Here is a 10,380-nt window from a genome sequence, read left to right on the forward strand (position 1 = left end):
TTTAAAGGAAAGAGTTAAAAGAAGATACTTTCCTTCATAACCTTGCTACCAAGTAGGTGACCTGTCATATGTAACACATTGCTCAAGCATCAATCTTAAGAAATTAGGCTTCTCAAAACCAGAAAGAAAGAAGCAAATTTGAGAAATACAGATTCAAGCCACCAATGGAATTGTGGGATATTGTAAGGCTTTCCAATAAATTTCTTTTCCTCAACAGGCTTTTAAACATTGTCCCGAAAGAGATCAAATAGGAAAAGGATCCCATCACCCTTAAACGGAGTCTGGATAGATTTCTTCAAGAAATACCAGATAAGCCACCCATACCTGGATACAACTCACTCAACAAGAACTCACTACTTGAATGGAACATAAACAAAACTTGATTTAAACAGGATTTAGATAATCCTAACAGGTGCTGCTATTAAGTTAGACATGGCCTGGACCAATCTTTGGTCGAAACATATCTAAGTTTTATATGCGCATGTATAGACATGCAACTATATGTAGGCAAGTGAATACATCCATAAAAAGAACATACAAATCTGCACATGCTATGGCTCCAAATACTGCACTTAACATACAAACGTTGCTCAAATACCTCGTTGATGTTTAAGTTTCGATGAAGGAGCCTTGCATCTAAACCGACTCTTTCTCTATTGGCCTGAAATTGTGAAATAAAACTGAATATAAACATACATACAGAAATACGTACGGACGTACGTACATACATTCACACGCAGAAACATTCGCTCTTACATATACACAAACGCATGGTGTATTTCTCCGATAGGCTCTGAATAAATGGCTGCTAGTGCTAATCTGTAATTGATTTACATTACATAATACGTATGTCTAAATCGTGGTATCCCCCTCGTCTGTGGATATGATGATTGATTAAGACAGCAAAGCGTGTGGTTTTGAGTGGTTTCGCTATTCTTTCGAGCTCGTTTTGTGAGAGCTGCTATGTATGTATGTATGTTCGTATGTATTTCCATGTCCTTGAAGTTGGTCACAGAGTTGATAAAGAAGAGAGGAAGAAAGAGAGAGTGAGTGAGAGTATGTGTGTGTGAAAAAGAGTGAGAGGGGGAGGGAGGGATAAAGTGATGTGTGTTCGCGCGTGTGAGAGTGTGTTCTTAAAGAGAGAGACAACATAGAAAGAAAGATTCAGAGATAATAATGCATTATTATCTCTGAATCTTTCTTTCTATGTTGTCTCTCTCTTTAAGAACACACTCTCACACGCGCGAACACACATCACTTTATCCCTCCCTCCCCCTCTCACTCTTTTTCACACACACATACTCTCACTCACTCTCTCTTTCTTCCTCTCTTCTTTATCAACTCTGTGACCAACTTCAAGGACATGGAAATACATACGAACATACATACATACATAGCAGCTCTCACAAAACGAGCTCGAAAGAATAGCGAAACCACTCAAAACCACACGCTTTGCTGTCTTAATCAATCATCATATCCACAGACGAGGGGATACCACGATTAGACATACGTATTATGTAATGTAAATCAATTACAGATTAGCACTAGCAGCCATTTATTCAGAGCCTATCGGAGAAATACACCATGCGTTGTGTATATGTAAGAGCGAATGTTTCTGCGTGTGAATGTATGTACGTACGTCCGTACGTATTTCTGTATGTATGTTTATATTCAGTTTTATTTCACAATTTCAGGCCAATAGAGAAAGAGTCGGTTTAGATGCAAGGCTCCTTCATCGAAACTTAAACATCAACGAGGTATTTGAGCAACGTTTGTATGTGTTAGTTAATGGGAGTGTTGGGGGGGGGGAGCGAGATGGAGAGGAGGAGAAAGAGAGAGCGAGAGAGAGAAATAGGGAGAGAGAGAGGGTGCGAGAGAGAAGTATGATGAGAAAGATGGATACTGATATACAGAGAATGTGAGACAGCGAAAGAAAAATGAGAAAGGTGAAGAGGGAGAGAGAGAGAGAGAAAGAAAGAAAGAAAGAGAGAGAGAGAGAGAGAGAGAGAGAGACATAGAAAATGAGTGCTCGGTATGTATATAAAGGTAGATGGAGATATGCAGAGAATGTGAGAGTGTAAGTGAAAGAAAGACAAGCTTTGATGGGTAAAGGAATAGAAAGAGATGAAGTTGATAATGTACGCTTTTGAAAGACAGAGAAAGAGTAAGAGAAAGAGAGTGAGAGAGAGAGAGAGAGAGAGAGAGAGAGGGAGAGATGAAGATGGCAACAGGAATGTAATTGTAATTGTAAAAGGAATAGAGATTAAAAATAGAATGACGCATATTTTATGTTTAAGTAAGGCAGAAAAATAGGAAGAGTTGGGGAGACAAAGAAAGACAACGGGGAGAGGGAGCAACACACACACAAACACACGAACGCATATATATATATATATATGTATATATATATATATATATAGGGAGAGTATTATATACGTATGCGTGCGTTTATTATGTGCGTGTGCATATATATGTGTCTTTATAAGCATATATGTATACATACATGTGTGTGTATATATTTATATTTATATACGTACGTACATACAAACACACACACACACGCACACACATATATATAGAAGAGAGATAGATATATAGATAGATGCATAGATAGACATGCATACATACATACATACATACATACATACATACATGTATACATAAATACACACATACATACATACATACATACATACATACATAAATGCATACATATTCATAGTCGCACACGCACACGCACACGCACTCACTCGCACGCATGCGCACAGCGACGAATACACATGCGGAAAGAGAAAAACATAGGGAGATGATTGATTTTTCTCTGAAAGTTGACATGCACTCAATGACACACTAAATACACAACAACGGTGACATACCGCCATTTTGTTTGTTTCGTGTTGCTTTGGTTTCCTGTCCTATTGTTCTTGCTGCTGTTGTTAATGATAATTGTTTTGCTTGTTTTAGTTGAAGTGATTTTTTGCTTCTTTGTCATCGTGCTGTGATGCATTTCTTTCTTCCTTTCCTTCTTTCTTTCTTTCTTTCTTTCTTTCTTTCTTTCTTTCTTTTCTTTCTTTCTTTCTTTCTTTCTTTCTTTCTTTCTTTCTATTACATCGTAGTTGAATAACAACTTCGTTGATGATTACAGGTTTCGAACTGTGCCAATCACCGGTGTAGTGCATTTCTAACGGAAGGAATTGGCAAGGGAGTACATGTAACTCAGAGCAGAGAGAATATCGCAAAGAATATTTTTGGTAAAGAACCGGTCTTCCATTTTTCTCACTGATGTTTATCTCATTTACCGATGTGTATCAGTGGCAAATAGAAATATTCATTCATTCCTTCATTCACTCATATATACATATTCTATTATTCTTTTATGCGTTTAAGCCCAAAGGTTGTGGCCATGCTGTGGGACTTTTCAATGGGCTTTCTTTTGTGATTGGCTTTCAATGGAAAAGGGAGTTGGATACGGTTGTTTTCTTATACATACAAAATACCCAAATGCATACCTACATACGGGCATGCATAGTTAATGAATCCCGAATAAACATGATTTCTTACGTACATTTATACATGCATACATTTGTACATGCATATGTTGATTCATATATGCATGCATACTAGCATACATACATACATACATACATACATAGATACATACATGCATACATACATACATACATACATACATACATACATACATGCATATATTCATGCATAGATAGATACATTTATATATACTTAGATACATGCATACATGAATGCATGCATAATACATACATACAAACATGCATACATGAATGCATGCATAATACATACATACAAACATACATACATAAATGCATGCATACATACATGGATGCATACTTGCATGATGGCTGCAACACCATTTCATGTTATGCTGTCATTTTTTTTATTGTTCTCTTTAATTTGAGCATCATGGATGTGGCTTTTCAGTTTTGCTAGGAACTCATAGTCCTTTGCATAGATGTGGAAATGAGAGGTGCATATTGCAGTAGGTTTTCAGAGATTTACCACCCATGCAGTCTCATGTCTTCGTTCCACCATAGGTTTTTTCATTCAGCATTTCGATGTTTTGATTATGGCCAGCCATAGTATGCAACATAATAGGGACGTTAAAAATCAAGAGGCGCCTGTATCTGAATCTATTTACAATGTGGAAAGGACTTACACAGCTCCAATCCCTAAATATCGATTGTATTCCTGTATTTATCCCTAAAAACAGAACCAGTCTACATCATTAGGTACAAAGTGGCAGATATTACATCAGAAATTTCCTTCTCATACATGCTTACAAACATACATACATACATACATACATACATACATACATACATGCACACATACATACACACATACATACACACGCTAAATTTAAAAAAGAAATGGAACACACACACACGTATAGATTGATAGATATATAGATACATAGATAGATTGATAGATACATACATACATCCATGCATACATACATACATACATAAATGCATACATACATACATAAATGCATACATATATACATACATGCATGCATACATACATACATGCATACATACATACATACATACATACATACATGCATGCATACATACAGACATACATACATAGATATATACATACATGCATAAATGCATACATACACACATAGATATATACATACATACATAAATGCATACATACACACATAGATATATACATACATACATAAATGCATACATACATGCATGCATACATACATACATACATACATACATACATACATACATACATACATACATACATACATACATACATGGCTACCAAAAACCTTATCAGTAAAAGAAGATTTCTCTATATTTTCAACATGTGAAAAAAAAATTCCGTTTTTGCCATGACAACGTGAAAAATATCAGTCACATGATTATCAGATGTCCAAAAACGCCCATAAGGAGCATATCTCTTCTCTTGAGAGACAAGATCGTGTCGATAAAACCATTTACGATGCTGTGCTGATAATAACACAAAAAGTGCACCGGAACATTTAAAGCTAAACAATATTGAGATATCGCAAAAGAAATAGCAGCTATGTGTAAATAGAATCGGCCATATATTTTTCCATGGGACAGAGAGGAAAATCCCTGTATTGAAGGGATCAACAGCTCAATGGGTCCGAATGTTTTGTAAAAAATTGGTTTCAAATGGTTCAAGGTCAATAAGTTAGGGCAAGAGCGTTAATCAATCATATTGACCCCAGTGCTCAGCTGATACTTATTTTGTCGATTCCGATATGTTGAAAGGCATAGTCGGAATTTGAACTCAGAACGTAAAGACGGAGGAAATGCTGCTAAGCATTTTGTCCGGTCTTCTAATGAGTCTGCTAGCATTTGTTTCGTCAAATATTGTAAGAAAGAAAGATAATCTATGAAGAAGTGAGCCGCTTACAGGTCTTATAGCCGGGTTATAGATTTCCTTTTATACCTATTTTCATAGTCCGAGGTTAGCAACTTTGATGGGTGGAAACTAACCTCATACCACCGCCCTCAGTACTAGACTCACTTTATTTTATCGAACCCCTCAAAGGATGAAGAGTAAAGTTAACTTTAACAGAATTTGAACTGAGAGCATAAAGAGTCGCAAGAAGCACAGCAATCCATTTTCTCCGACGCTTCTGTTCAGCATCCACTTTTCCTGTGGATTTTATCGATGTACTAGCTTAAGGTGACCCGCTCTACGCGCGGGTGAGGGTGTGGTGGTTACTTTCTGTTGCTTCCTTTCTGCTTTTTATCGCCACATTCTCCCTCTCTGTTTCTCTCTCCTTTCTCTCTCACTTCCCACTCTCTTACTCTTCCTTTCTTTCTCTCTCTCGCTTTCTCTCACTCTCTATCTTTCTCTATCTGTCTCTCTCCCATTTATAAAAAACAAAAGATCTTGAGTAAGTTGAGAAAGATCAATCATAAATATCAGGCAGTGACAACGGAAAGCACACTTGCCTTTTGTACGTGCCACTATTTGAGCGATTAAAAATAAGGAAAAAAGGGATTTCTTTGTTAAATGTAGTACTTATTTTGGGAATGTTTCGACGATTGATCATGCAAATGAAAGCTCTAAACACGGGCTACATGCATCTTTAAATTTCTTTCAGAACAAATGAAAACTGTAAACAATAAAAAGTTAAAGGCAAACATATGTAAAAATGAGAAAGTTTTTTCAACTTCAAAAATCTTGCCTTAATTTTCAAAATTTCGAACCCATTTTCCACGCTTAAATTTCAAATCCACTTCCACTTTACCATGTTGAAAATTTGATTGAAATCGGGCAAAAGGTGTCCACCCCACCCCAGTGTCCCCCAAATCAATAAAATCCCTGTTTTCACAGCAAAGCTACCACTGTAGCGCCCCAAACGTCTCCCAATCAATTTCTCACCTTAAGTTACCCCCTCCTATAAATTTTAATCTCCATCCAGCCCCATTTAGACCCCTTTTTACATAAAAATTCAATTTGTATCAACGTTCGCCTTCTTCATTTTATAGATTAGATATATTTCTTTGTTGTTGGCGGTGAGGGTGGTAGTGGTGTTGGAGGTAGTTTGCAATCTCAGGTCATCCGAATCCAACAGTGATATGATCATGTGAACTATCCAATTACTACTCTGACCACACAAGCCTTTTACCTCGAGTCAGTGCACTGGAAACCTTATCGTAGTTTTGTAACGGTTATGATGCACTTACGTCCGGCGAAATTACTTAGCTGTTTTTCGTCCGTCCTTACTTTCTGAGTTCAAATTACAGAAAAGTCGACTTTGCTTTTCATCCTTTGAGGGTCGATGATGTAAGAACTAGTTGAGCAACGGGTCCAATGTTATCGACTTAACTCCTGGGTCTGAAAAATTGTATCCCTTTGCCAAGCCATGTCGAGGCAGTGTGGAAGAGTACGCTCATGAAAACAGTATGATCTCAAGCTCAAATTCAAGACCTTCACATCAGACCGCGGTTGGTGAAGAGAACATGTTGAAGCCTTAGTCCTACAGAGAACTGTACATGGGCAATCTAATCCAATCCCAGATGCGCTATGTTGATATCACTAAATATAATGTACTAATAGTCATTGATAATAAGTTTAATAGAAGCTGCATCTGATTGAGTTGAGAAGGCTGCATTTGAAGAAAGGCTGCGAGTTGCACAAATGGTTTCAGGATTGTCAGAAATAGATTAACAGAAGAAATGGTTCATAGTTAACAGTTTTTAGTCAATTGTCACCTCTTTTATTCATAAATTCGGGTTGGAGGCAGATGAGAAATGTTGGTCAGTGAATTTTTGTAAACTGCTTACTACTTACTAATTGATGCGAAAGTAGCATTGGCACTCCGTCGGTTGTGAGGAGAAGTGTTCCAGTTTATACATTAACGAAATAACCTGCTCGTGAAATAAAGGTAAACATGGCCGCGCTGTCCACAGACACACGCACCCTTAAAGTAGTGCTCAGAGAGATTGAGTGAGACACACAGAAAATAACAAGGCTGGCTCATTGAAATACACGTACGACATTTGTCAGCCGAGTGGACTGAAGCAATTTGAAATAAAGTATCTTGCTAAAAGACACCACGCAGTGACTGGTTTCGATCGGGAGCCGAATCTTCTAGCGACAAAGCCACACGTCTTCGCAGTAAATGGAGGAAAACAGTTATAAAGGCTCGCGAGAGATTTGCTATGATGACAAGATAGCTGGCATTGGTAACTAGTTGACGGAAAAGGAAGGAGAGGGAGAGAGAGAGAGAGAGAGGGGAGAGATAAAGAAAAGAGAGAAAGAGGGGAGAGAGAGATTGGTTGGAGAATGAGACATATGAACTTTCTGACAGTTCTGTGGAAAGAAAGGATATTTTGTTAGAAGTTCCTTGTAATTAAACCTGTCTCCGATTTGGAACTGGCTCAGCAACAACAGAAGTTTGGTGAGGAATGGGACAGATAACATTGATAAATTCAGAGTGAAAGTCTAGAGAACAATGGTAAAAAGCTTGCAGAAACATTCAGGTTGTAGTTTCGATTCTTGGTCAAAATTTCATAATTCATTTACTACACTTCTTTGCGATTTGAGGCCGATTTTACTGCTATTTTTCAAACAGTTGAGCAGACGCTTTGAAATTCTTCCAAGAACATTTTCAAGCTCACCAGACCGGGAGTCTAACTCACCTCGAAACCGATCCGTTGTTAGTAACTGTTATCCACAGCGCTAGAGTATCACGTGACATTATTTGACTTTAGACATTAACAAACATGAAGTAAGATCTCTCCAAGAAAATTATTTCGTTATCACCACGGGGTTTCTTCACCGATATTTAGTATTCATGAGAAACACACTCAAACACAATACCGAGATGATAAATAAACAACAAGGCAAACATATACCGAACAAATAGCAGCGGAAATTTCAACCCCTTTCCCTGTTTCTCCTAAGTATTGACCCTACATTTAGGAAATTTATTCATTCTGTGTAATCATTAGGCACCTCACTCTCTCCTAAAACAATTTACGAAAGCTGATGGCTTTCAGTTAGATATTCTTTCACGTTCCTTCGTTTGTTTTATGACTTCTTAGAAAATGTGCGTAACGTAATGCTGTTAAAATCTCGCGGGAACGGACTGTGTAATGACGAGTTTCGATAAACGATAATTGTTGAATTAGTAGATTCGATAAAAACATCAGCTCTGATTTCCAGCTCTCTCTATAAATACGTGTGTGTGTGTATGTGTGTGTGTATGTGTGTATGTATGTGTGTGCTTGCGTGTTTGTGTGCGTGCTCATGTGTGTGTGTGCTTGTGTGCGTGTGTGCATGTGTGTAAGTCGTATGTATGTATGAATGTATGTATGCATAGTCGGATGGATGGATGGATACAAGGATGTAAGTATGCATGTATATATTCACGTATGTCTTGGTGTATATACGTACGTGGGTGCTTAAGTGTTAATATATGTGTGTATATATATATATATATATATATATATATATATTATATATATATATTATATATATATATGTATATATATATATATATACAGATAGATAGATTGATAGATAGATAGATAGATAGATGCGTATATATATATGAATGCGTATATCTACATGTGCATAGATAAATGCATATATATACATATATATACATATACATACACACACACACACACATATATATATTTTTACCTCATATATATATATATATATATACATATATATATATATATGCACACACACACATGTATACACAAAAATATGTGTATTTGTCAATGTGTATGAATAACAAGGAAAAATAAATATATATACAACTAAAATCTGTAGTCGAATGTTATTCGTAATGCAACTTAGCTTGGTTTCTTTTAGCAACAAAATAAATAACGGTGATATTTGTATTTAGTAAGACTCTTCCTGACTACAGACAAAAACCAAACACCATTGGTGCACTAGCGTATCAAAGTATCACCGAGACAGAAAAACATAAGTTTATAAGTATTCTTGTCTGTGTTTTAAATTTTTTATGAGTAACTAGCAAGGGACTCTTCTGTATGCTCGAAATAGCTATTAAATCTCCGGCTAATCATATTCTACCATCTTAAAAGTAAAAAGAAGATCAGATTATTGAATGTATTCTAAGAAGAACTGTCTGGAAAAAAGAAGAGATGCTCACTGCTGGAAATTTTCTGGTCCCTAAGTTTCCTCAATGAAAGGCGACGTGGTCCCATAAATGAGCAATGGCATGAACTCTTTAGAAACTTGGTAAGCGTGGCAAGCGCGGATGTTCTGGGTTCAGTCTCAATGCGTGGAACATTGGGCAAGTGTCTTCTACTATAGCCTCGGGCAAACCAAAGCCTTGTGGGTAGATCTGATAGAGGCAACCTGAAAGAAGCCCATCGTGCATACACGTTGTTTGTGTGTATGCGCGTGTGTTTGTGTCTGTGTTTGTCCCCTTCCACGACTTGACAACCGCTGTTGGTATCTTTACGTCGCCGTAATCTCGCAGTTCGCCAAAAAGTGTCCGATTGAAAATTACCATGCTTAAAAACAAAAACACAGAAAAACAAGTAATGGGGTCAATTCATCCGAGTAAAAACTCTTCAAGGCGGTGCTCCAGCATGGCCGAAGACTGATTACTGATAAAGGACTAAAAGATAATCGAGAATATTTGTAATAAGAAACAATACAAAGCAGTTTCATCATTGAGGTGAAGGCGGAGAAATGCTTAGCGCTGTTTCGTCTGTCTTTACGTTCTAATTTCAAATTCCGCCGGGGTCAACTTTGCTTACCAACCACATGGTCCCGGGTTCAGTCCCACTGCGTGGCACCTTGGGCAAGTGTCTTCTACAATAGCTTCGAACCGACCAAAGCCATGTG

The sequence above is a fragment of the Octopus sinensis genome, unplaced genomic scaffold (genome assembly GCF_006345805.1).
Source record: "Octopus sinensis unplaced genomic scaffold, ASM634580v1 Contig15188, whole genome shotgun sequence".
In the NCBI taxonomy this organism is placed as follows: Eukaryota; Metazoa; Mollusca; class Cephalopoda; order Octopoda; family Octopodidae; genus Octopus; species Octopus sinensis.